Raw genomic sequence first — 25,364 nt, forward strand, 5'->3', positions numbered from 1 at the left:
TCGTGTCCTGACTAACCTGGATTTCTCACTACCTGTTTCTATGTTTGCCTCATGCCCAGTGGCTAGGTTGTCTTTTTCCTTTCTTTTTCAGAGCTTGTGTCAGTAGACAGGCATCCAGACCTGACTTGTTCACTTTCTCCGAGTATTTCCAAATATTGGACAAGCTGAATTTGTTGTAACAGATGCATGCACAAGATAATTCACATATATGGTACTTGGACCATGTCCAGATGTACAACCTGCCTTGCCCTTGTCCAAGTCAGCATAGTGTCTCTAGTCAGATCAGGCTGAATTCTGCTTCTATGGCATTAAAAGCCAGGCTCTCAAGACTAGTGTCATGACTACCTATATCAGTCAGGTGGACATGAAACAACATGACCTTAAATCTTGAATAAAATGCTTCTTAATCATGTTGCATTCAGATGAAAAATCCCCAGCATATGACCATGTGATGTTAGATTAATCAATCAATAAAACAAACAAACAACAAAACAATTTCATCAACTCTTCCATCTGCTGCAGTGATCAAATTCCCAATTTCATGCTGAGGATGATGTAAAACATATTGCCATATATTTTACACATGATTGTATTTATGTATCTACATATGAATTATCTCTATCATCTATTGAAAAAAAAAAAAACCACCTGTTTTTTGTTTGGGTATTCTTTTTTTTTTTTTTTTTAAAAAAAAAAAAAAAAAAAACAACTATGAAGATTTTCTTTTTCCAAAGTATTCGATTATCTTATGATCCATAAGAAGGTCGATGTGCATTCTTACTACATGAACAACTAAATCTGTTGAAGAACAGGATGACTGGATACCCTGTCCATATATGTGTCTAATACCTCTCATCAGAACATTCTCTCTAGTATATTCCAATACATTGCCGGTGACAAGTCAGGATTTAGCAACGAATTAATGAAACACCTAGGATAAATAAAAAAAAGGTTGAAAATATTCAATTCATGTACCTGCAGAATTAGTTTTTACAGTGGAAAGCAGAAAGAGTATAGCAGCTGTGGACCTGCCTCTGTTTGGTAGAATTGTTTATCTTGGCTTACATAGTACTGTGTACATCAGGTAGGTACAAAATTATTAACATTATAATGTCATCTGTCATACTGACAAGTTTAATCAGAGGGAAACATGGAAGAAGAGATTGCAATATAGAGATAATCTTGGAAAAGAAGAGTAAGATTTTCACAACTTCTTTGTTAAAACAGAATCATAGACTCTGGTTGAGGCAAAGACACCTCTGGAGATCATCTGGTCCAACTCTTTGCTCAGAGCAGGGTCACTGAGCATAGATTGCTTGGGGCCATGACCAGTTGGGCTTTGAATATCTCCAAGATGGATATTTCACAGCCTTTTTGTACAACCTGCTGTTGGACCACCTTGAGAGTAAAGAAGTTTTTTCTTATGTTCATGAGGAATTTCCTGTATTTCAGTTCATTAACTCTCATCCTGTCACTAGTTGACACAGAGAAGAGTCCGGCTCTGTCGTCTTTACTCTGTCTATCAGGGACTAATACATACAGATAAGATCCTCCTCAGCCATCTCCAGGCTGAGCAGTCCCAAATTTCTCAGCTTCTGTTCTAATCGCTTAATCATCTTTCTGGTTCCTCCAGTGTGTCCATGTCTCTCTTGTAATTGGAAACCCAGAACAGGAACCAGCATTCCAAACGTGTCTGACCAGGTCTGATCAACCCTCAACCTGCTGGCAATGTTCTAACTAAGGCAGCCCAGGGTGCTGTTGGCCTACTTTGCTGCAAGATCACAGTGCTGACTCATGATTACCATGGTGTCCACTGGAACCTCCAGGGCCTTCTTTGCTAAACTGCTTTCCAGATGCAGAATATACAGGGACATGAGTATATACATCTTATGGTCAGGACATGGCATTTCCCTTTGTTGAACTTCATGAAGCCCATGTTGGCCCATTTCTCCATCCTGCTTAGAAGCATGCTGTGAATGGCAGCACATCTGGTTCATCAGCCACTCCTTGCAGTTGTGTCTATCTGCAAACTCACTGAGGGAATTCTTCGTCCCATCATCCAGATCTTTAATGACAATATGGAATGGTAGTGGTGCCAATATATTTTCCCAAGACAAGACCTATGTGATGTTGTAGAAACCACATTCATTGCTTATGGAAAAACAAGCAAGCAAACAAAAAACACCACACACACACACACAAAGCAAGCAAAAAAAAAAAAAAAAACTTAAAAAAAAAAAAAACTTAAAATCATTATATTACAAGAAGTTTGCCTATCATCTTCTTTATCAGATCTAAATGTTTTCATGATTTTTGTTGAACCTTTTGTTGAACATTTCTGCTATTTTGAGAAAGTTTTTCCCTGTGGATGGAAAAAATATATTGAAAAATCACAAACTACTAATTTTCAAACCAGCTGTCATGACATCGACCTTAATCTACAAAAGTAATATTTTTCAAGTAATTAAGTAATATTTGTGTGTGTGTGTGTTGAACATTTTCTGAACTTTTAGTATTCAAATTTCCTATATTTCTAAATTTTATCCAAAGCTTAAACAAACAAACATTAAACAAACAAACTATAAAAATTAGAAAGTAAAACTTCAGAATCTCTGATGTTGAGCTGTTATAAAATAAAAATTATTGGCATCACTGGAACAAATAATGATATTTCAAAGCTTTCAAGACCTGTAGGCTAACAGTTAGGTCTCTGATCTGAAAAGAAGATGAGTTACATAGAAAAAAAGAGGTGTGAGGAAGAGACTCTGTTTTATATATGTCATGAATGTCTTTGCTCAGACATCTGCAATTATTAAAATATTGTACTTGAATGACATCTGTTAAATTTAGCAAACCCTTACCATGGTCATTTAGATCTCTGTTTTCATATAGTAGCAGATTTTCCCTTCCCTTCCCTTCCCTTCCCTTCCCTTCCCTTCCCTTCCCTTCCCTTCCCTTCCCTTCCCTTCCCTTCCCTTCCCTTCCCTTCCCTTCCCTTCCCTTCCCTTCCCTTCCCTTCCCTTCCCTTCCCTTCCCTTCCCTTCCCTTCCCTTCCCTTCCCTTCCCTTCCCTTCCCTTCCCTTCCCTTCCCTTCCCTTCCCTTCCCTTCCCTTCCCTTCCCTTCCCTTCCCTTCCCTTCCCTTCCCTCTCTTTCCCCTGTCCCCCGTCCCCTTTCCTTTTTTTTTTTTTTTCCTTCTTTTTTTTTTCCCTCCCTGGAAAATAAGGGGTGATCATTCAGCATTTGCCTGTAAAGTTTTAAATAAATTTTCACAAGATATCAAGGAAAATATATGCCTCCATTTCCTTTTAAATCTCAGCCTTATCCCTGCATGCATCTAATCCCTAGATCAGCTGCCTTTCCTAACCTTCCGTGTACTAATTCTCTCAGAAGATTGGTCTCTGTCACAGTTCCATGCAATGAGAAAGACCTGCAGGGCTTTAATAATAATTATATTTCCAACTAGTTGGGTAAGGATACATTTTGTGTTAAACCACGTTCAGCTATGACATGAAGCTATGACAATTGAAAGATCTATTATGAAGGATGTGTATAAATGCTACAGAGTGCTGACTTCATAGTTGTGTAGAGCAATTAGAGCAATGTGTCTCAGGTTGTGATTTCTATATCATCCTTAGCCTTTTTGAAGGTGAACAGAAAAATGTTTTTTTTTTTTTTTCAATTGAATGAGATGCATTTTTGAATATAAGCAGTATAAACAGAGGTAATATGACAGAAATAAAGATTTTTTTTCTATATTTAGAGCAGAAATTGCAAGTTTTTGTAGCATTATTTCACATTATGGGAAATAACTGAGTGTGCACTCATAGCATATATCTGTGTATATGTTTATGTACTTAAATCAGGTAGGCCTTGATTTTGAAGAGTGAAAATCAAGCTAAGTGTTCCTAATTATTTGTCCATCTCTATCACAATATGCCAGTGCTTTAATGAGGAAACTCAGGAACTAACTGTACATGCTGACAGCAATATAATTGCTCAGGAATTCATAAAGGTTGCATCAGTCCTCATCACTTCTATTCAACAGGCCAAAAACTGGTTCAAAAGAAACGATTCCCTTGAACAGCAGTAAATGTAAGAAGATGCCTTTCCAATCACTGCTCATTCTTTACTTTTTATTTTTATAAATTTATAATAAAGTATATTCCTACATTACCAAATGGCATCTTTTGCGACCAGGTTATAAACACACTGAGAGTCTTTATGAACAATGATTTCTGCTCTCCCTCCTTGTTTAGAGGTCACAAATAACTGATATACTTTTTCCATGAAGCTGGTCTTTTTCCACCTTTAAGAATGGAATCTGTGTGAAATGTTTGTCATTTTTAGTAAAAAAATAAATAAATAAAATAATATTTTGTGTTTCTACTTAGATCATAAATTTAGAGAAAGAAATGTCACAGGTATATATGTTTATGAGACTTCATTTAGCCCTCAAGACATGAAAAAGCATTATAACTTTCTTTTTCCCATCATACTACCCTTTAATTGAAATGATCAAAAATAATTCTAATTGGACATTTTCTTTACTCATTTATGACTTTCCAGAATATTCCATTAAGTATTAAAATTACATGGAGAAAATTTGTTTAAAATTTTAGGGGAAAAAGCCACAAAATAATTATAGCAGTCTCTGTTATTTCCTTATATATATTACTTTATTTTGTAATATGTATCTCTGTACATTGCAATGTTGGTTATAGACAATGTGCATTGTGGGTGTTTCCTTATTATTATTTTTTAATGATATTCCTGCATTCCTGAAATTTGTAAAATAAATTGAGTAAATAAGGAGACAGAATTGAATCTCTACTTACTTTGGCTTACAATGTAAATATATGACTACATACTTGTTACTGTTGTGAAACATCTTTTGTAGATAAATATGAAACACTTCTTTTTTAAATATAAAGCACTTGTTTATTATTTTTTTTTAATCAAACCAGCACATTTCAGGTGCAGTAGATTGTTTTGAAAAAAGGTTACTCATTTTTATCACATACAATGTTTTACATCATGTCTATGAGACTAGCAATACTCATCTTGATATTGAACAGCTTTATAAATAATGCTGTGAAAATTGTAATAGAAATAAAAGTTAAAACTGTCCTTTAAAAAAAAGTTTCCTGATGACAGAAGTCCTTTTTTTTTTTTTAAAAAAAAAAGCCATTAGTAAAACAATTAAGAAAATAGAACAAAACTGTAGTGTTTGACTATAATGATTCTCATATACTAGTGTCATCATCATTATATAGGCATTACAGATGGAAAGAAGAAAGTATTAAAAAAAAAAAAAAAAAAGTTTGACTTGATCATTTTCTACCTACAAATATATAGCATATACTTTGTATGGAGATTGTCCGATTGTCCTTGGCCCTCCTCTTGCCATTAATATGTTTATAAAAACATTTTTTATTATCCTTAACCACAGTGGTGAGGTTGAGCTCATTCTGGGCTTTGGCCTTCCTAATTTTTTCTCTGCATATGATGGCAACTTCCTTGTACTCTCCCTGAGCTGCCTGCCCCTTCTTCCACTGGACATAAACTCTTTTTCTCCCAGACACTCAGCAAAAGTTTTCTGTTCAGCCATGCCGGTCTTCTTCCCCACCAGCTCATTTTACAGCACACGGGGACAGTCTGCTCTTGTGCCTTTAAGACTTCCTTCTTGAGGACTGTCCAGTCGTCCTGAACCCCTCTGCCCTTCACAACTGACTCCCAAGGGACCCTCCCTACCAGTGTCCTGAACAATTCAAAGTCCACCCTCTGGAATTCCAGGATAGGAGATTTAATGGCCCCACTCCTGACTTCACCAAGAATAGAGAACCCTACCATGTCATGGTCACTCTGCCCAAGACAATTCCCTATCACCACATCTCCCACCAGTCCCTCTCTGTTTGCGAACAGCAGGTCTAGCAGGGCACCCCCTCTGGTAGGCTCGCTAACAAGCTGAGTCAGGAAGCTGTCTTCCGTGCACTCCAGGAACCTCCTAGACTTCTTCCTCAGGGCTGTATTGTGTTTCCAGACATATCGTATTTCCAGCATATGTCTTGGAAGTTAAAGTCTCCTATGAGAACAAGCCCTGTCGATTGAGAAACTTTTGCCAGCTGCTTATAGAATGCCTCATCCATCTCTTCATCCTGGTTTGGCAGTCCATAACAGACCCTCAACAGGATGTCTGCGTTGTTGGCCAACCCCCTTTTACACAGGGACTCTATCTTATCATTCCCAAGCCTGAGCTCAACAACATCAAAACACTCTAATACAGAGAGCAATGCCACCTCCTTAGTTGCTTGTCCCTTCTGAAGAGCTTGTAGCCATCCATTGCAGAATTCCAGTCATGGGAGTGGTCCCATGCTTGTATGATGACAACTAGGTCATAATATGCCTGCCACACAATGGCTTCCAGCTCTTCTGTTTGTTGTGCATGCTGTGTGCATTGATGTAGATTCACTTGAGTCATGCCATTGCCCTCACCCTCAGCCCTGGGACTGCTCCCCTAGGCTCATCTCTACCGAGCTCATTTAATCTCCATCCTCCTTCATACCTAGTTTAAAGCCCTTTTGATGAGTCCTGCCAGCTCCCAGGCTAGAGTCCATTTCCCCCCTGAGACAGGTGGGACCCACTGACAGCCATCAGGTCAGGTGCCAAGTAAAAAGGGAAATACTGATTCTAAGTTTATCTCTGTTTCTTGACTCTTGTCAAATGTAGGGTTTGTTCATGATTTATATGAAGTTGTTTCTGTATTAAAGAGAAAAGTAGGTAGTCTACTCTTTTTCCTAAAGTATTTTTTTCATTTTGCTTTTTTAATGTTGACACAAAAATTGAGTGAAGGTAGGAAAATCATCTCTGAGCTTTACATTTAGTTTTCCATTTCAGTGTAGATTCTGTGAAGTTGTCTTATTATCTTGCCTGAAATAGAAACTTTTTTTGGTCAACAGCTTTTTAGCTTAGTTCATCTGATTAGCAATTTTTCATGGGCCACTGAAATAAGACTTTTTTTTTTTTTTTCATATTTACTTTATTTTCCATTGTAGAAGATACACACTGTCAGCTGAATGTTTTCCTAAATATTCAGTTAAAGCAATCTTGTTATCTTTTACATGACTTTTCAAAATAATTAAATCTTTTATATTTCTTTTTAAATGGTCATTTAAATTTCTTGAGGTTAAACTTTTGTATATGTGTTTGTGTGCATCTGGGAATATTCCAACATAAAGGCCTTTTTTTTCTTATTCTGCATACTTTTTTTTATTTATTTATTTTATTTTTCCTTTTTCTACTTAGTCCTAATAAATTCATGACCTTTGAATTTACACAACAAAGTAGTATTTATTGTAATTAAATTATTTTGCAGTTAATCTTTTCAGGACTTCAACTTACCATGAGAGCTCCTTACAAAGTATTAAGTTTAATCAAATTTAGTGGGTTTTGTTTTTGTGTGTGTGTATATATATATATAAAACCTTTCACATTTTATTATTTCCATACTTCTTCATTTTTTTATGGATGTGGATATAGCAAAAATCAGAGTATATTTTACCTATTTTTTGGTTAGTTCAAGACAAGGAGCCAAAAATATTTGAGCTTTTGGATTGCTCAGCAAGCAGCAAAATGGGTTGAGAGAAACTTCATGAAGTTTGAGAAGAGGAATTTTTGTCACCTCCTGTACTCATGGACGAATAACCTTAGGCATCCTGGGGGACAACCATCTCAGAAGCAGTTTTAGCTTTGAATCCTGGGGGTCAAAAAGTTCATGAACCAGCAACATGCTATTAGGGCAAAGAAAGCCAACAGCATTCTGGCATGCAGCCAGCAGCCTGAGGGAAATATCACTTCCCTGTTGTTGGTCACTGGTAAGAAACATCTGGAGTGCTGTGTCCAGTTCTGATCTCCCAATATAGCAAAGACATTGATAACATGAACAAAGTCTATCAAGGGCTGGAGCATACAACATACAAGGAGACACTGAGTGAAACAGGTTTGCTCAGTAGGAAGAAGGCTCAGGGGAGATCTTACTACTGTCTTACTATCTACTCTTCTTTCAAGTGCATAACAAGAATCAGAGGATACAAGTTGGAAGAAGTGAATTTCCAGACAGATATCAAGAAAAAAAATAAATTAATTAAAAATTGCACTGAGTGGTAAAACACTTCTACAGATTCCCAGAGAGCTTATGAAATTTCCATTCTTGGAGTTACTCAAGGCTTAATAGGACAAAGCCCCAAGCAACCTGCTCTGCAATGAAATTAGCTCTGCCATGATTTAGGGTTGAGCCAGATAATCTGACAACTGGTTGATTTTCCCAAACAAATTATTTTATGTTGTGATATGAAGTCTCATATCTTCACTGCTAATGAAGTATAAGGAATGTAGAGCTTTAGTGAAAAACTGGAATAGGGATCAGAGGTAATTCTTTTGAAGAAATATAAAGCCTCTCATATCCACTTATTATAGTGGATAATTCTGCTGTGCTTCCATAGGAGAGACTTCCTCTTAGCCATATTCATCCAGGCAATATTTTCAGTGGCAAATAAGTGAGTTAGTTGACTGTTTCCTGTTATAAACAGTACTGTAGCACTTGGCTGTTTATCTGAAATTTAGACTCTGAAAAATGAAGTTAATAAAGTTATTTAAGTATTTTAATGATGAGCACAAGACCTCCAAAAAGTCAGAACTTTTAAAGGATTAAGCTGGTTTGAAAAGTTCTTCATGTACATCAACAATGAATATTGTTCCTCTGGCTTGCAAACAAATATAATAAACAAAAATTCCCAGTCTTCTGCAGCCAAACTAAAATACAGTCTCTTCAAAAGCACTTATGATTTTTAAGCAAAGAGTGGAAAGGAATCAACAAAGAACAGAGTGAAAAGGAACATTATTAAGTGAAATCTTAAATCCTTATTTTGTGAAAAAAAAATCTAAATAGGTTTTCAGTTTGCTGTTTGTAATCCTTCAAGGGAAAAAAATATAGTGTAAAAAGTGAAACTTACACTACCAGGGCAAGCATCGTCTTAGAGATGAGGAAAAAAACAGTGGGAAGAATAAACTTTCATACCTCTGAGATGTCTTTTAAAAGAGTTCAGGCAAGTCAAAATAAGGCTCATGTAATGATGTCAAAATCAGGAAAACATACTATATATATATAGTGATTTACAGATGTTATTTTGGATAAATTATGCACAAAGAAATTCAGAGTTTTTATGGTATTTTAAGACAATGATTTACAAAACTCAGAGGTATAACAATTCAGACTACTCATTGATCCGTGGCTTGGATATTTAACTAATAATCTCCAAATTTACCAGGTGAATGAAACAATTAAACTTTTCAAGACTAGCCTAAAAATGTTAAGACGATTAATTCAGGTGATTTAAAGTGTTTCCTCCTTACAGTCAAGTATGAAACTCTGTGCATTTTTGCAGCAATACAGCACTTTTGACTCCTGCCAGAACTGGAAATTGTATAAAGTCTAAAAAGAAAAAAATATGTATTTGAAGAGAATTAAGTAAATTTCCTGGAACTTCCGGTTCCCTCTCATGTCTTCAGAAGTTTATTTTATTATTATATTGCCCTCCAGATATCATTTAATTTGAAATAATTTTGCTGTAAATTCAACCTTTTTACCTGTATATCTCTTTGGTTGTATACATTTCTGTGAGCTTCAGATATAAAATTTTTATATATACAGTTATAAAAATCTTTGGAGGCTCAATATATTTAAAGAAAGAGACATAACTACTTTTTCATTTCAAATGAAAAAATAAAACATTTTTGACATAATAAGGAGGACTACATAGCAAAGAGTGCTTTGCTACATAATATAGAAAATAAATAGAAAACTACAAGATTTATTTATTTATTTATTACATTTCTGAGCATTCAGCTTCATTCAGATTTTTGTTGTTTTTTTTTTTTTTTTATATATTCTAGAGTTCTATATCTTTTACAAATATATTCTTAGCTGTTATTGACATCATCATTTACATTCTGCTATACAGCTGTTTTGAAAATTCCTTTGTCAAAAAGAACCTTTAAAACAAAAAGCTACTTTGTATTTCATCCTAAATCTTACTTGTATTTTATCCTAAAATTACATTTGTTTTGTTTTGTTTTGTTTTGTTTTTTTCTTAAAACAAATAGCAATAAACTCTTTTGCTTTAAAACAAATAGCAATAAACTCTTTTGCTTTGTCCACCCTTGCCTGACAAGCATACTGCCAAAAGGTATAAAAAATAAAAGTTGAAGAATTAAATAATTGTAGATTTGTTTTCCTTTTTAATTAATGAGAAAAAAAAAGGGGGGGGGGGAGGGAAGGAGGATAATAAACGTGATTTGTCTTTCTTGTTTTGTTCTGTATATGAACAACTACAGATAAATTTTTGATGCTGTTGTCTAGAAACTCTAAGGATCTTGTAATGTGTTTTTCTGTCTCTAATCCTTTATTTAACATTGTAGTGAGATCTGTTAAACAAAGCAATTCAGTGTAAATTTCTGATGTTGATTTTTTTTACTCAAAGCAACTTCTTTCTTGTATTTTGATTGAGATTGTTCCATGCAAAACAGAGAAATATTACCTGCTTATCTTCCTGTTGAAACAAATCAATGAATAAATATATATTGTATTCTAGATGCAAAAACATGGTATAGGACTTGTTTAGTGAAGTTAAAGAATAATAATAACAAAAAAAAAAAAAAAAAAAAAACACACACACTTTTAAATAGCAACTGGCAATTTTTGTTTGTCTTGGAATAGTACATAAGAAAATGAATTTATGGAAGGGAAGTTTAGGTATTGTGATGAAATGTAGGTATTTTTATGTTGTATTTTTATGTTGCTCCCATAGAAGCAGGAGCTTCTGGATATGCAGTTTGTTTTCACATCTCGAATGCAGAAACAACATGGTACAATGTATTTCTGTTCCTTCTGCCTAGAGCTTTCTAACATCCATCTCCAAAAGCAACAGCTGTTATTTCTCTTTATCCTTCAATACCTGTCATTTAAGGCTATACTACAAAATACTCAAGAAGCTTATCTTCATTCAAGAAGCTTATATCTTCATTCACACTTCACTTATATGTACTCACATGTAGATGACACCTGGGTCTCTAAAAGCAGCTTAGTCTGGAGAGATTGTTCTCTATATCTCAACATTGCTGTTCAAGTCAATTTCCCTAACAAGATAAATATATGTGTTGACATGTCTAAGTGTTTTGCTACCGAGTAGAATGCCAGCCTGATTATCCTCTACTGTTAACAGAATATCAGCTCTCTTCAGAGCACAAGTTTTCAAAACAAAACAAAACAAAACAAAAGTCTTTTTATTTGCATCCTTTACTCTAAATAGTATACCAAAAAAAAAAAAAAAAATCAGTCATTTACTGTGAATATTTTCTGATGTATACTTTTGCTTTTGGGGACAGTCTTACCCTGTCAGGATCAGAGTAAAAGTACATTTTGACACTGAACAACTCAACTTGATATATTTGTGTTCAATTTATTTATTTATTTATTTATTTAATAAAAGAGAATATAATATAGTAATCATGGAGCTTCAGATTCTTAGAAATCCATATGAAAATCTTTTGGAGAGGAGGAGATTACAGTAGTATCTATATATATTTAATATTTTTTATACTGTCTAAATATATACTATTGTGAGTTTATTATGGTCAGTGCTTCAAAATGTCAGAAGGAAATAAGAAACCACATTTTGGCTTTGAAAGTATTTGTTCTAAAACCTAGGGAAAGGCATGGCAAGTTCAAAACAAAACAAAACAAACAGACTATGGAGCTTTACTTTTTCTATCTCATAGTTATCTGTTGCTGCATAAGTGGACAAGTTAATATTAAGCAGATTTTCAGAAGCAACATACTGATTTTCTTTTGGGTTGCAAACTTATCTTCCATTTTTCAAAATTCTGATTTCCTGCTCTGCTAAAATATTGATTTTTCTCTATCATTATGTACTTTTAGTGTTCTCTACATCAGTACACATTCCCACCAGCCTGATGGTTATAGGCAATAGAGGAGTAATACCCGTTTTTTGTCAGAGTAGTGAAACTCAGAATAAATTATTTGTTTATAAAGTGGCATGCCAGTAGAGAGCTGTATAGCTCCCAAATTCAGAGCTTACATACATGTCCCAAATATTGGTGCGAATAGCTGTTCTAGTAAGTTATGCACGTCTAGTATCTTCTTTTTCTTGCTGAGTAGCTGTCTACAGCTGGTGTCAGATTAGTTTTTTGTTTGTTTGTTTTCCCAAGAATAAACAGGATGCATTGTACTCAAATAAGAGATGTAGGTGGCCAAAACAGGAAATAGAAATCTAGCAATCAGATATGCAAATTAAAAAAATAGACTCTGCTATTTTATGGATGCAATGCCTTGAAGGACTGTACCAACATTGGTAGATATGGTAGATGGGGAACTCTATAAAACATAAGTTTTTGTTTGTTTGTTCGTTTTGTTTTTCCATTTGTCTGTCAGTGGTCAAGTTGCAAACTATTTAAGTGTATTTGTGTGTGTGTAACCATGTCTGAAAGCACAGAAGAAACAGAGATAAAGCAAACCATTACTGAGTATATAATGAACTGCCCTATCCTTGGGCCATGCACTGCATCAACTCAATGAGGTATTGCCATAGAGATGACAATTCCATAATAACAAGGAGAACTTGTCTTGCATATTCTTTTTAGCTCCCTCACCACTGCCACCCCCTAAGCTAAATTACAATAAAATGTAAATATAGGCTGTACATTAACATATGACTTTTTTTATCAGTTTCTGTGAGTGGATGAACTTTTCAGATGAAATTTGAAAAGTTAAGAATTCTGACATACAGGAGGAATTCTGACATGGGAGGAAAACACAAAACCCTAAAAGAGGGGTACAAAATAGTTTGCTTTTCATAGTAGCTAGCAGAAAACTTTAGAGTAGAGGAAAAATTGTAATTTATTTTTTTTTTTTTCAGTGTCAGTTAAATTTAAGGAAGAGAATGTAAAAAATATATATATTTTTTTTTTAACAAAGAAATATGACTTGAAATTATTGTAATGTGAAGGAGATGAACTTTTTGCTTATTTTCATTCTTGCACAGAAAAAAAAAAAAAAAAAAAAAAAAAAAAAAAAAAGTTTGTACCAAGCAAAACCAAGTGTTTTGGTGAACTATTTCTATGAGAAAAAAACAATGTTTTTTGACTGTAAGTTATTTTGAGATGTTTATCTTTTTGATCATCTGAGTTTCTAATACCTGTTTTGTCAATATACAACTAAATATGTATTTATAATTGTATTGAGTATGAATGACAAAATGGCTTTGTTTCATATTTGGAAAGTTTTAAATTCATGGAAACCTGAATCTAACCTGATTGAACATGTGTTTAAATAATTTATAAAGAAATTCTGAAACTATTTGTTTTAAAGTATACTGCTTTTTCTGTATAATTATACATCTTAAACTTTGGGGGAAATTTATAGTTCCTACAGTGAATCCTTTTTTCTGATACTCACATTGAATATTTCTTATATGGAATGTAATTGTACTGAGCCAGAAAGATTATTCACTAGATAAGTAGGTACTCTTCCACAAGGATGACCAAATCTGTTCCAATCAATTTTTAGTCTGAACAATAAATTCCTTTTGTTAAATAAGAAATATATAAGGTTCCAGAATGCTATTACTTTTTGAAAGCAAATAATAATACAGTTTCCATCCCTATTTGGAAACAGTCTTCTCTCAGATACATACACATATAACTACAATCATCAGTACATCAGTAGCAGCTGTGCATATATAACTAAGGGCAAAGCTTGACCCTTAATAAAAATAATTTTCTGATACAGAAATTGCTAGTTATAATTATTCAGTTAATACTGTAGATGAGCCATTCACTTATCCTTCTTTCTTCAGTAGCATATCATAAAGTGTAAACCATCAGAAATTATTTGTTGTGCATTATTCTATTGCATTTTCAAGTCAATTAATATGTATTTATATTAATCTACAAAAATCATATGCTCTAGACAAGTCTTACTATTCTTAGGGTATATGAAACAATTCAAAAATGAAGTCCTGTAGCCCCCCTAAATGAAGTATTGACCTCACTAATAACAGGTTTCAAGCCTCATAGTAGCTCTGTAAAGCCTCTGGACTTTTCAGGTTTTGTTGGGACTTCTCTTGGACAGATCAGAGCTTTGTTTCAGATTGTTTAGCTGTAACAGCAATATTCTAAAGAACAGATGGCCATTTCCTAATTTGTTTTACTTTTGCTGAGCTTTGTGTAATAGTGCAAAATAATCATAATTTTTATATGGATAGTACTAAAAAGTAATTATTCTGTGTAGAATGAACTATTTATGACCCTAGCATAATGAAGCAGTGTAGTAGAATAAAAGCATGGGAGCAAAGCAGAGTCTTTAAAAATGAGGAAACAGTGTACAGTTTAGAAAGTACATGAATAGAATGCTAGTAGAAGTGGCCCAGAGTGATGTTAGAGGCCTTGGGACTACAAAACAAACAAACAAACAAACAAAAAAAGAACAGTGGTCAATCAATAATAATGTCAGAATTCTTAACTTTTCAACCATGTCCTTAAGTGCCATGTCTACACATTCCTTAAATATATCCAGGGATAATGACTTTATAATTTCTGTGAGAAGTCCATGATAGTCCATGATAGTCATGAAGTTCCAATGCCTAGCTGTCCTCCCCATGAATAAATTCTTCCTAAAGTCCAATCTAAACTTCTTCCAGTACAATCTGAGGGCATTTCCTTATGTTCCAGCACTTGCCACCTGAGAAAAAAGATCAACACCCTCCTTACTACAACCTACTTTCAGGTAGTTGAAGAGATCTATAAGGTCTCCCCTCAACATCCTTTTCTCCGGAGATGTTCAACATGTAGTAAATTCTGATGTAATTGGAAATTACAGACCAAAAAGAAAGTGCAAGGTAGAAAAAAAAATACAGACAGTGGGACCTTTAGAAACAGTGGAAGGGTGAGAATAACCCCACAGAAAAAGGTGCATACCAATAAGTTTCTGTATAACCATTAGAATTTTATTATTATTGAAATTTTTCCCTCTATCTTTTTTTGTTTGTGTGTTTGTTTGTTTGCTTTTGTAATAAACATATCAACATAAACAAGACTAGTAGTAATTATCTGAAAATTATCTGAATAGGAGTTTGAGTTGTACTATCAGCAAATACTTAACTTTGCATAAAAGTGTTTTGTCAATAAAAAGGGGTTGAACATTAAATTTAAGTACACATTAAATTTCCTTTGTAGAGAATGCAGCCCTTATATTGAAGTGTAGATCATGTGCTCTGCTCCCACACTTGAGGAGTCTCTGTGTCTCAGGGACACTCTTCATGCAGAACAATTCTTCAACCTATTCAAGTGTGAATTGTCAACAAGACTAATTATGGCATGGCTTTTTCAATGTCTTGAATAGATACTTTTTTTTTTTTCTAAGGGATAGAGACAACATTCATGCATCCTCCCAAAGAGCATATGTTAGACAACTGTAGAGTTTGACGTCTTTCTCTACTTTCTTTATGTCTTTCTATAAAATAAATAAAGCCTGGAAATAATATTTTTCAACTCCAACAACTCTCGTGTGTAAAGACCATACATGGGTTTCTATTTTTCCTAGACCATAAGCTAATAAGCATAATCCTACCTTTAACTTTTGCTCCATTTTTTTTTTTTCTAGGAAATAGGTATTTACAAGAGGTTACACAGCCTAGTGTGAAAGTTTTCCACTACTTTGTTTATTAAGAATCTGGTTCTAGCTGCCATAACATCTTGAGAGCAAATCCCTCTCCAGTGTCACAGAAATGAGTTCACTGTCTTTTCATGTTATTTCAACCATAATGAATTAAGGAAATTTACTAACCATTATTAGAACCTCTTCTGATAAATAAAATTCTATGTGTCAATCAGGGCGAATCTTTCCATATTCTTATGTATATGAATGGTTCAGAGTCTGATCTAAAACCTTTTTGTAGACAATAGATAATGTTGGACCTAGTCAAAACTGGTGAAGATAAATAAGTAAATGAAAATAGAGATTGTAGAGGGCACTAAATATTATCATCATCTATTTCTTATTTTCACTTCTGTCCATTCTCCCAGAGTGTTTTATAATGAAAGTAAACAACACATTTAATATCAAGAACTGAACAAGAACTGAAATTCATTTTTAGGATGATGAAAGTGACATGAAATTGAGTGGAACTTTTATCATCAATGTTATTCATAAGGGCCATTTGTTAATTAAACTATCTGTTGTACCTTCAGCATGTCATATCACATCAATCACATACAAATTTAAATTAAAAGTCATATTCCAAAAGATAATAATTGCCAAGATGCCTTGTGTACCATCTGAATGCTAAATTTAAACTTTTGCAGTAGTTCAGCAGCTGCATGAACCTATGAATAATTCATTAACTATAAGAAATAGTAGATTAGAATTAACCAACTAGTTGCATATTTTAGGAGTATAACTACCCAATTCACCAGATACTTCTTAATCTTAATAAAATATATTTATATATTTTATGTAAATTTCTGCTTTTGGAATATCTATTTAGTCTTTAATGCATACTGTAAACAAATAGAGAGAAATTGAGCTAAAATTCAAATTTACAAGATGAAAAAAGGAAAAAAAAAAAAGTTTTCAGTTACGTAATCAAAACGTGATTTCTAACAGTTTCAGGGACTTTTGCACATTTTTTTTTTTTTTGAAAGGCAACAGTAGATTTAAAAAAAAATTACTCTAGCTTCATCATTTTCACATATTATTTTCAAATCAAAGGTTTAATTAATTATTTTTTTTTAACTATCTTATATATACATTAGTATTTTTTTAAATCTATATTCTAAATAAGTAGCCTAAAATTCCTCACTCTTAAATTGCCAAAGATAGATTGACACTGGACTTGCATGGTTTCTTTAGTGATAAGTAAGCAACAACAATACTCTGGATGGCTTCAAGACACTGAAAAAATCTTTCAGTGCACATTCCTGCTCCCAGAAAAAGTGCCAACACCTAACCAGCTCATTTTGTATCTACGGATCCAAAAGAAATGTATTTTTAGAGCCAAGAAAAAGGGTGTCATGTTTCACCTGGTGTGTTATTGAAATCGCAGGATTTTTTTCACTGGTCTTGGAGTCTAGACTAATGAAATGTGCGTACTTGGACCAAAGCACGTTTTCTACCAAGAAAACTGCCTTTCTCCAGAAGAGTCCAAAAGTAGAGGGACGAGTGAAGGGGTCAAATCAAAGCATTTAGATTTCTTTTTTTTTTCTCTAATACAAAGGTTCAGTATGTAGTTATTGTCCACTTTGAAGCTTTATCCCTTATCCCTATATCCCTTATAGTAGATATTTTTCCAACGTACTTACAGTATGGTGCAGAAAAATATTGCTTAGACTTCTCCTCTGTTTACTGTCATAATTTCAAAGCTGAGTCCTTTATTTCAAGTTTCTTGTTTCCTTCCAGATGAACTGGAAGAAACATGCCAATTTTGTGATGTGAACAAACAAAGACAAGGAAAACCTGTCTGACATAATTTTACTTGACGCCTAAATAATAGTCATGCTTGCACTGAAGAAATAAAGAGCAGAACAGAAATTGACTGAGTAATTTTTCCTTTAGGGCCAGTGCATTCACTATTGTGATTTTCTGTATACCAAAAATAGAAAGGTTTAGTTCTTTACCCACTGACCTAATCAAAACTAACTAAACTAACTAAAAATTTAGTTTAAATATTTTTCTGTAGACCTGCTTTAAACTCATAATTGTGGGAAATTAAAATGTTTAAAAAATTAAAATTCTAACCTGCTAGCCCTAATGTATTATGTTATGAGAGCTGAACCTGCTCTCATTTATTTTTGTATAGTAGATGGAAAGTTCATCCAATTTTAATTATGTATAAATAAACATTCATTAACAACAATAAAAACAAATTAATACATTTTAATTATATTAATACATTAAATAAATGGTTTATTAAAATTAAATTAATGGAAATTTAAAAAAAATCCGATGAAAAATTGGGTTTAAGGCTTTATGTAACTTTGACATATTGTCAACTTTTGAAAAAAAATACATTAATCACCTATCATTTTCTGTCATTATCTTACAGTCATTATCTTTGATATACCAAAATGTACATTATCATTTTAATTATAATCTTAATACTTAGCTATATAACTAACTTGGCATAAGATGACCATGTACATTGAAAAAAAAAATAAATAAAAATAAAATAAGGAAGATTTTCATTACTTTCAGAACTACTGTATGTGGCAACTGGACACAATTTCTGGAGCTATTAATTTTTCCAACTGCTTCAAGGAGAATTTACCTTGTTCTCCTGAATGTGTTGGCTAAGGCTGACTACAGTTGGCACACAGACAGATTAGGGACACCAGTTATTGCTAATTATATGCTTGAAGACTAAGGCATTGCTTCAAGGACCTCAAAGAACAGAAACATCCCGTTTTATCTGCCTCACTATATTTCTGGATATCAACATTTTATGGACTTGCTAACAACAGCTTACTCTTCTTTGCTTTTCTGATACTCCTCTGAACTCTCCCCATTTAATCAATTTTCCTGGCCTGAAAGGTGCTAGTTGAAAGGTCCTGTTTTTGGTTGTCAAATAAACAAAAATATGTCACTTCAGTTTCTTTTTCAGGGTATACATGGAACATCATTTATCTTTTAGCATGCTTCAGTGTTGCTTGGTGGCACATCTGGCATCTTTGCTAACTGAGAAAGAGAAGGCACAACAGAACATGATTGTGACTGTCCTTCTCTACCCTCCTAATAGTGTGCTTGAAAACAGGGAACAGTATGAAGACTGTGGGACACAGAAACATAGCTGTTTGTATACTCTGTGCCCCTATGTCCCATTTTGCAATCTGAGTTGAATTCTGTTTGCCTGGAGAATTGTCGTGCCCCATGATTGCATGAGATACTGTCTCAGGATAATTCAATTTTGAAAACCCACCATTGACAGAGAGACCCATATCCTGTGTCATTTGTTACATAGCCCATTCATGTGAAAAGCTTGGTTTTCCTAAAACCTTTCTGTGGTTTCACAATTCAGTGACTATAACACAAGCTTACTTTTATTGTTACAGATATACATTTTCATACTGAAGCCCAGGTGTTTTTTGAGATTTCTTTGGTTTCTCCCAAATGAATAGAATTGGTCACATTAATGATTAGTTACTGTCACATAAAACTTAAAATAGATTTCCATACAGTAATTATATTACACTAAACAGATACATCTTGAGAAGTGGTTTGCTGAAATGATGAGGAAAAGGTTTCTGTGTGTGTTTGTATTTCTGTTTCTAGACTCTCAGTTATATTTCTAATGAGATATTTATGGCTTAATGTGAGTAAAGTTTTATATACAGCAGAAATAGTTAATTTGATTATATGATTCAGCATTAAAACCAAATTCACTGAATTTTTCTCCTGCTTCCATTTCCTGGGAAATATAACTTGTTTAAAAAGTTCTGATACTACACTGGAATCTTACTGATGCATGCGACATAATTCTCACCATGTTATTCTTTTCATTGCCTTTATGAGGAAGCACATTTGAAAAATTAAGATATAGTAAAGTAAACTCTTTGCTCTGATCTTAAACATCAAAATTAAATATTTCAAGAAACAAAATCAGTTAAATGCTGGAGGAAACAAGGGACAGAAATGTATTTCAATTATTTATGACTCCTTTGTATGTACTAGGCCACATTGGGATTCTATTTGCACAACTATACAGAAGAAATATTGCATGTGTTATTTTTAAGCAAAGACAGAAAAATTCCTTTATCCTATTGCCTTGTCTTTGGACTTTATATTGATTTTTCTAAACAGCTACTTCACATGAGAAATTAAGGAAACTGAAATGGATAAAGCCTGGGGTCAGACTAGAAGTAACTGTGTGAGAACTTTGCTGTTAAGAGAACTTCTGAGAGAAGACACCACAGGCAGAGTGGCTGTACATGAACCAGGATGCTCACAGGCACCAGAGGGGATCATCTGAGATATGCCTGATAGAAAAAATTTTGCTGGGCAATACCTAGTATCTGGTTTTGATGAGATAAATATTTTAAGGTTCTGTCAGATTCAAGAGCATTTTTCAGTGAGACTGAAGCATTTGGGAATAGCCCTGTAGTACAGCCTGTAGGTGACACTCAGAAGAATCAGGCCAATGGAGGAAAAACAGTTCTGAGGACATCTCCTTCCAGCTGTACCTTTTTACTTTGACCCGTTAATGTCAACTGAATGTCTGTTACTCCTGAGAAAGACTAGAAAGTATGAATTAATATGAATTAACACTGTTAAATACCTGTTACTAATATTATGTGGGATTTTGTCACCAGTAAGCATGATTCAGAGAAAATATTAAAAATATTTAATATTTTAAAATATTAAATATTAAAACTGTCAAAAATATTAATTCTGCAGAAAATTTTGTCTGAAACTCGAGACTTGAATTCTGTTTCTGTAGTTCAGGCACATACTGCAATAATTGGAAAGTGAAATCTGAATCCTACATTCCTGTCACTTATTATTATTATTATGAATTCATCACATTCATACTTCAGTTTGGTAAATGTATTATCACATATTAGAATATGTTTAAATTGCAGGCAATAAAGCCTGTAAAGAATTTTCCATATTATATGATGATTTTCCCTTTCCTTTTCTTAGTTATTTGATAGGCCCCAAATAACAGCTTTTTAATTTTTATTTTTTTATTTTTTCCTAAGCTTAAACTTAATCTAGGCTTAAACTAAACTTAAACATACACCTTTGATTTTGGAGTTTTATGTACTAGAGTTTTTGGAGGCAACGTTCAGAAGCATTACATGAAGGACATATTTTTTAGTGGACCAAAGGTCAAAATGTTCATGATTCAGAATGTCATAGGTCTCTACATGTTGAAATGACTGCATCTTTCAAAAATGATGCTAGTTCTGAAATATATTTTAGAAACTGACAACACTTATTTAGCTTGGGAAAACACAAAGACTTCACAAATGCTTTGACTCATGATTTATAGGATTTAGGCACAATATATTTCTTTTGCTGTGATGGGAAACTGGATTTTCAGATTTTGTATCACTGTTCAACATTATTTTTACATATAATATGGTCCATAAGGAATTTTGCAACTTTTGTGGCCATATTTTTTTTACTCACTTTGCAGTTCTTAATGACATTTTGATAGCTCCATAATGAATCAGATTTATTTTTTTTTTTTATGCATTACATCTTTTTCCCTTCCAAATATAGTTGTCTGTTTGTTCTAGTGTGATATATCTTAGAAATCAACAGTCATAGTACCAGTGTGAGTTACAGTCTTGTCCCTTCCCTTTTTTAATCAACACAAAATATCACAAAGTGTTTTGTTGTTGTTGCTTCTTTGTTTTCTTTCTTGCGTTTTTTCAGTATGGCTAATCATACTAGTCTGGTGGTTCAAGGCTTCATTGTAAATTCTTTTAGGCCTATTTAGACTATTGTTTTTGGAAAGATTTTGATGTGTTATTATGGAAAGTCTCATATCTAGTGCTCTTTCTTTTCCCATTTGTTTGGTTGGGGTTATATTTTTTCAGAATTCTACATGAATGAAGGCATGTTCCTGACAGAAAAGGTTTAACATAAGATTTTATTTATGTATTTATTTGTTTTCTACACACACGCACGCAGAAAAGAATCACAGAATCATGGAATATTAAGGTTTGAAAGGGACCTTGAAAGATCATCTAGTTCAAACCCTCTGCTGTCCAGTCCCCTTAGTCCCTGTCTAGTTCAGTGTAAATATCATCATGAATAGCTTTTTGATATTAATTTTCACCTGTCTTACATATCTTGAAAGACTAAAAAGCCAGTTATTAATTCATCTAAAGATATTCCCGGAAAAATATACTTATGAAAAATTCTCTCAACGTTGCTGATTTATACTTTTAGGAACACTGTCAATACTGTACCTTTGCATTTAGGTCTGTATAAAAAGAGTATGCATTCTATTTCAGCGCATATTAATAGGTTAGTTGATGCAGCAATTATTATTATTATTATTATTATTAATCATCATCATCATCTCCATTATAAGCCAGTTATGCAGATATGAACAATATTAGTTTTCTAGTTGTCCAGGAGATATATTTACTCAAGACTGACAAAGATAGGTTGCTCTACATGTCCCTTGCCACCTGGGGCTAACTACGAATTTTTCCACTAACCGTGCAAAACTGCTGTGTTTTCAGAAGTTATTTTCCATTACAGTCCATTACCAGTCCCACCAGGGACTCTAATTAATGAATTGAGTAAGCATTGTTGCTTCTTTCCTGTGCATATGCAAGAGATTCATTTAAATAGCTGCTGATCTTTAGCTAGGAGCAATCTGAGCTGGTATTGTGTAGAAATGGCAATATCTGTCCAGAAGCAGTGAATTCTGGGGGGTCTTTTTCAATATTGTGTGTGTTCAGAACCCATTTCCAGGTTCAGAGCAGTTCGAGAAGAGCTAGCTTTAAGGATCTGCATCTCAGTTCCAGCTTTCATGAATATCTCACACAGAGTTAGCTTGTGTATGCACTTGGTGTAGATTACCTTCAATCACTAAGAGCTTAAATGTCACTGATTTACAGTGGAGTTCCTTTCAAGACCTCAATGGTCTCTCAGAATGCCTGCTTTGCAGGCATTTTTTTGAGTTTTGAGTTTTTCATTTCATAGACTCATTTCATGACTTTATGTCTCAACTCTGGCAAGAGTAAAAAACACAATGGAGCAACAGCTCTGATAAAGAAGATCATAAAAATTTTGTGAGTTCATGTGATTGCTTCTTAGTGTGATTGTTTCTTAGGGTTGAAATATGAGATATAACTGTTCCAAGTTTATTTTATTTAAATATTTAAATATAAATATTTTCCTTATCTTTGCTGATTAATCTTTCTAAGATTTGATGAACATAGTGAAAAATTCTCAGGGTTACTGATCACAAGTCCTCTCAAACATCTTTGAGGACACAATAAATGGGAATATATAATTATTCTGAAATATATAATAAATATTCTGAAAATATATAATGATTCTGAAAAAGTTACTATTTCAACATTGTCTGAAAATGAACTATTTTTTTTTTCCTAAGAATCATATAATAGTCATATAGTGATACTAGAAAAAAATCATATATTTATATATATGTATATATAAAAGACGTCTAGATGATGTGCTTCTTTTCCAAATCTAGTAAAAGTAACCCTGAAACATTGTTAAGTACTAAGCATTGTATATTGCTTTCTAATGAATATTTTATGCCACCCAAGGACATTGTGCAAATATTTAAACTAATTAACCAATTGAATAGTAGTCTCCTGCAACACGAACAAAGTAAATTGTTAAAGAAAATCAAATATGAAATACTTTCTTTAGTATAGTGAGTCATATTAAGACAAAAATATTATCCTTTGCTACAAATTAGTTTATGTCCCCAACTTTCATAGATTGTCTGTCAAAGATTTCACAGAAAGTCTGTGTTCTTTTGACAATCCAAACTGTATTTTTTTACCAAACTTCTATTATTCATGTTGTTTTAATGGCTAGAGATAGGGTAATATTTCATCCCACATATGATTAAAAAAAAAAAAAATCATTTTACAAGTATAAACCTGTTTGCATTATTAGAAGCTTGCTAGGTGACATTTGTACACATTTACATGTGAATATAAAGAAGTGTATATATATATATGTAATACATATATTTATATATTTCTATTCTTCGATGCATGCATTCATATATAGATTTAAATATGAATGAACAGCTGTGTACATAATATCTAACAACATTCTTAGTATGTCTCATTTGCCTTTCTGTACGAAGGAAAAAAAATATGCAAGAGCACTTAAAGTTGCAATATTTTATTTTTTTTTTTTTTTAATTATTTTGAGGAAAGAGTAATAATTTTCACTATAGAAGTTGTATCAGTCATTGTTATAATACATTCCCATATGTGCGAAAGCTTTTCCTGTCGATCATGTTCAAAGTTGATGTTGTTTAATCTTGTCAAGTTTAGGCTATGTAAGTTGACAAGACGCTGTATGAGAACTCTACATTAAAAAAAAAAAAAAAAAAAAAAAACACAGTGAAAGAGCCAAGAAGTGTACCTGTATGGAGGAGCACAGTGTCAAAGACTCCATGTCCTCTTCTCTGATAAGATGAGAAAGATTGTCAAAGATAAGGCTTCTAGCTGTGTCAGAGGTGATTAATGAGAGAGATAAGAGGACATCTTCCTTTTGACATTAAGGGGCAATGAGAGGAGAATGAAAGAATGAAGGAAAGCAAAGCACTTTTTTATGAAGTAATGAGGGTGAGCAGAACTCTGCCCTCAAATTAGTGCTGTGTCCATTTGTTATTGGAAATTGACCCCTTCTATCTAAAAAGTAACTTTTTAAGAAAAAGTTGAAAAAAAAAGAAGGAAAAAGAAAACATGTCCCCTAAAAAGAATGATATATGAAAATCTTTGATAGAAACAAATACATAAGGATGAAAACATAATGTGAGAAAACAATCAATTAAACAACAAAAACAATAGAAACAGGTGTTTCTCAGAATAATATATGGTATTCAGCTCTGAGGCAGGTTTTCTGGAGATATGTGTAAATTAAGACAGGTATCTTCTCTAAAGTTTGTTGAGAAAATTTGAGGAAAGAATAATAAAATAAAATGAAATGAAATGAAATGAAATGAAATGAAATGAAATAAAATAAAATAAAATAAAATAAAATAAAATAAAATAAAATAAAATAAAATAAAATAAAATAAAAAATAAAATGTAGTGCTGCAGATAGTTTTGAAATACAGTGCTGCAGCAACACAGGGAAGTTCATGACCTACCATTTCAGTTTCCTGAAGTGGGTGAGCCAAAAGAATGTGGTCAAAGAAAGTGTCTGGAAACATGAAGGATCTTCCTGTTTCATGCTGTACAAGATCATGTTGTACATCATTCCTCATTCACTGAAGTTATTGAGAAGAGTAATTTTTTTCGAAGCAGACAATTTGTAGGTAGAACATTATTTTGTTATATGCTGAGTTTGTTATAATCAGAACCACAATGTAATTTGCCATCTGGGTAAAATGAATCAAGCCTCATGAGAAACTTGAATGGCAGACTAAATTATGATAATCTCTGTAATCTCTGGTTTGAGTAGTATGCTGCAATAAAGTTATTTCTTGAAAAAAAAATCAGCTCTGGTAATTCTGGAATATTTATACTACAGTGTGGGGAGAACTTTATTATTTTTTATAAG

The 25,364-nt window shown here is 33.1% G+C and overlaps 1 protein-coding gene across 4 annotated transcripts in view; it reads left to right on the plus strand.

Moving 5' to 3' along the window:
• The window catches only part of IL1RAPL1 (interleukin 1 receptor accessory protein like 1), a 773,813-nt gene that overhangs the window by 304,416 nt on the left and 444,033 nt on the right, over positions 1–25,364 (plus strand). The gene's annotated exons all lie outside the window — the stretch shown is intronic.

Source organism: Aythya ferina (genome assembly GCF_964211825.1).
Source record: "Aythya ferina genome assembly, chromosome: 1".
Lineage (NCBI taxonomy): Eukaryota > Metazoa > Chordata > Aves > Anseriformes > Anatidae > Aythya > Aythya ferina.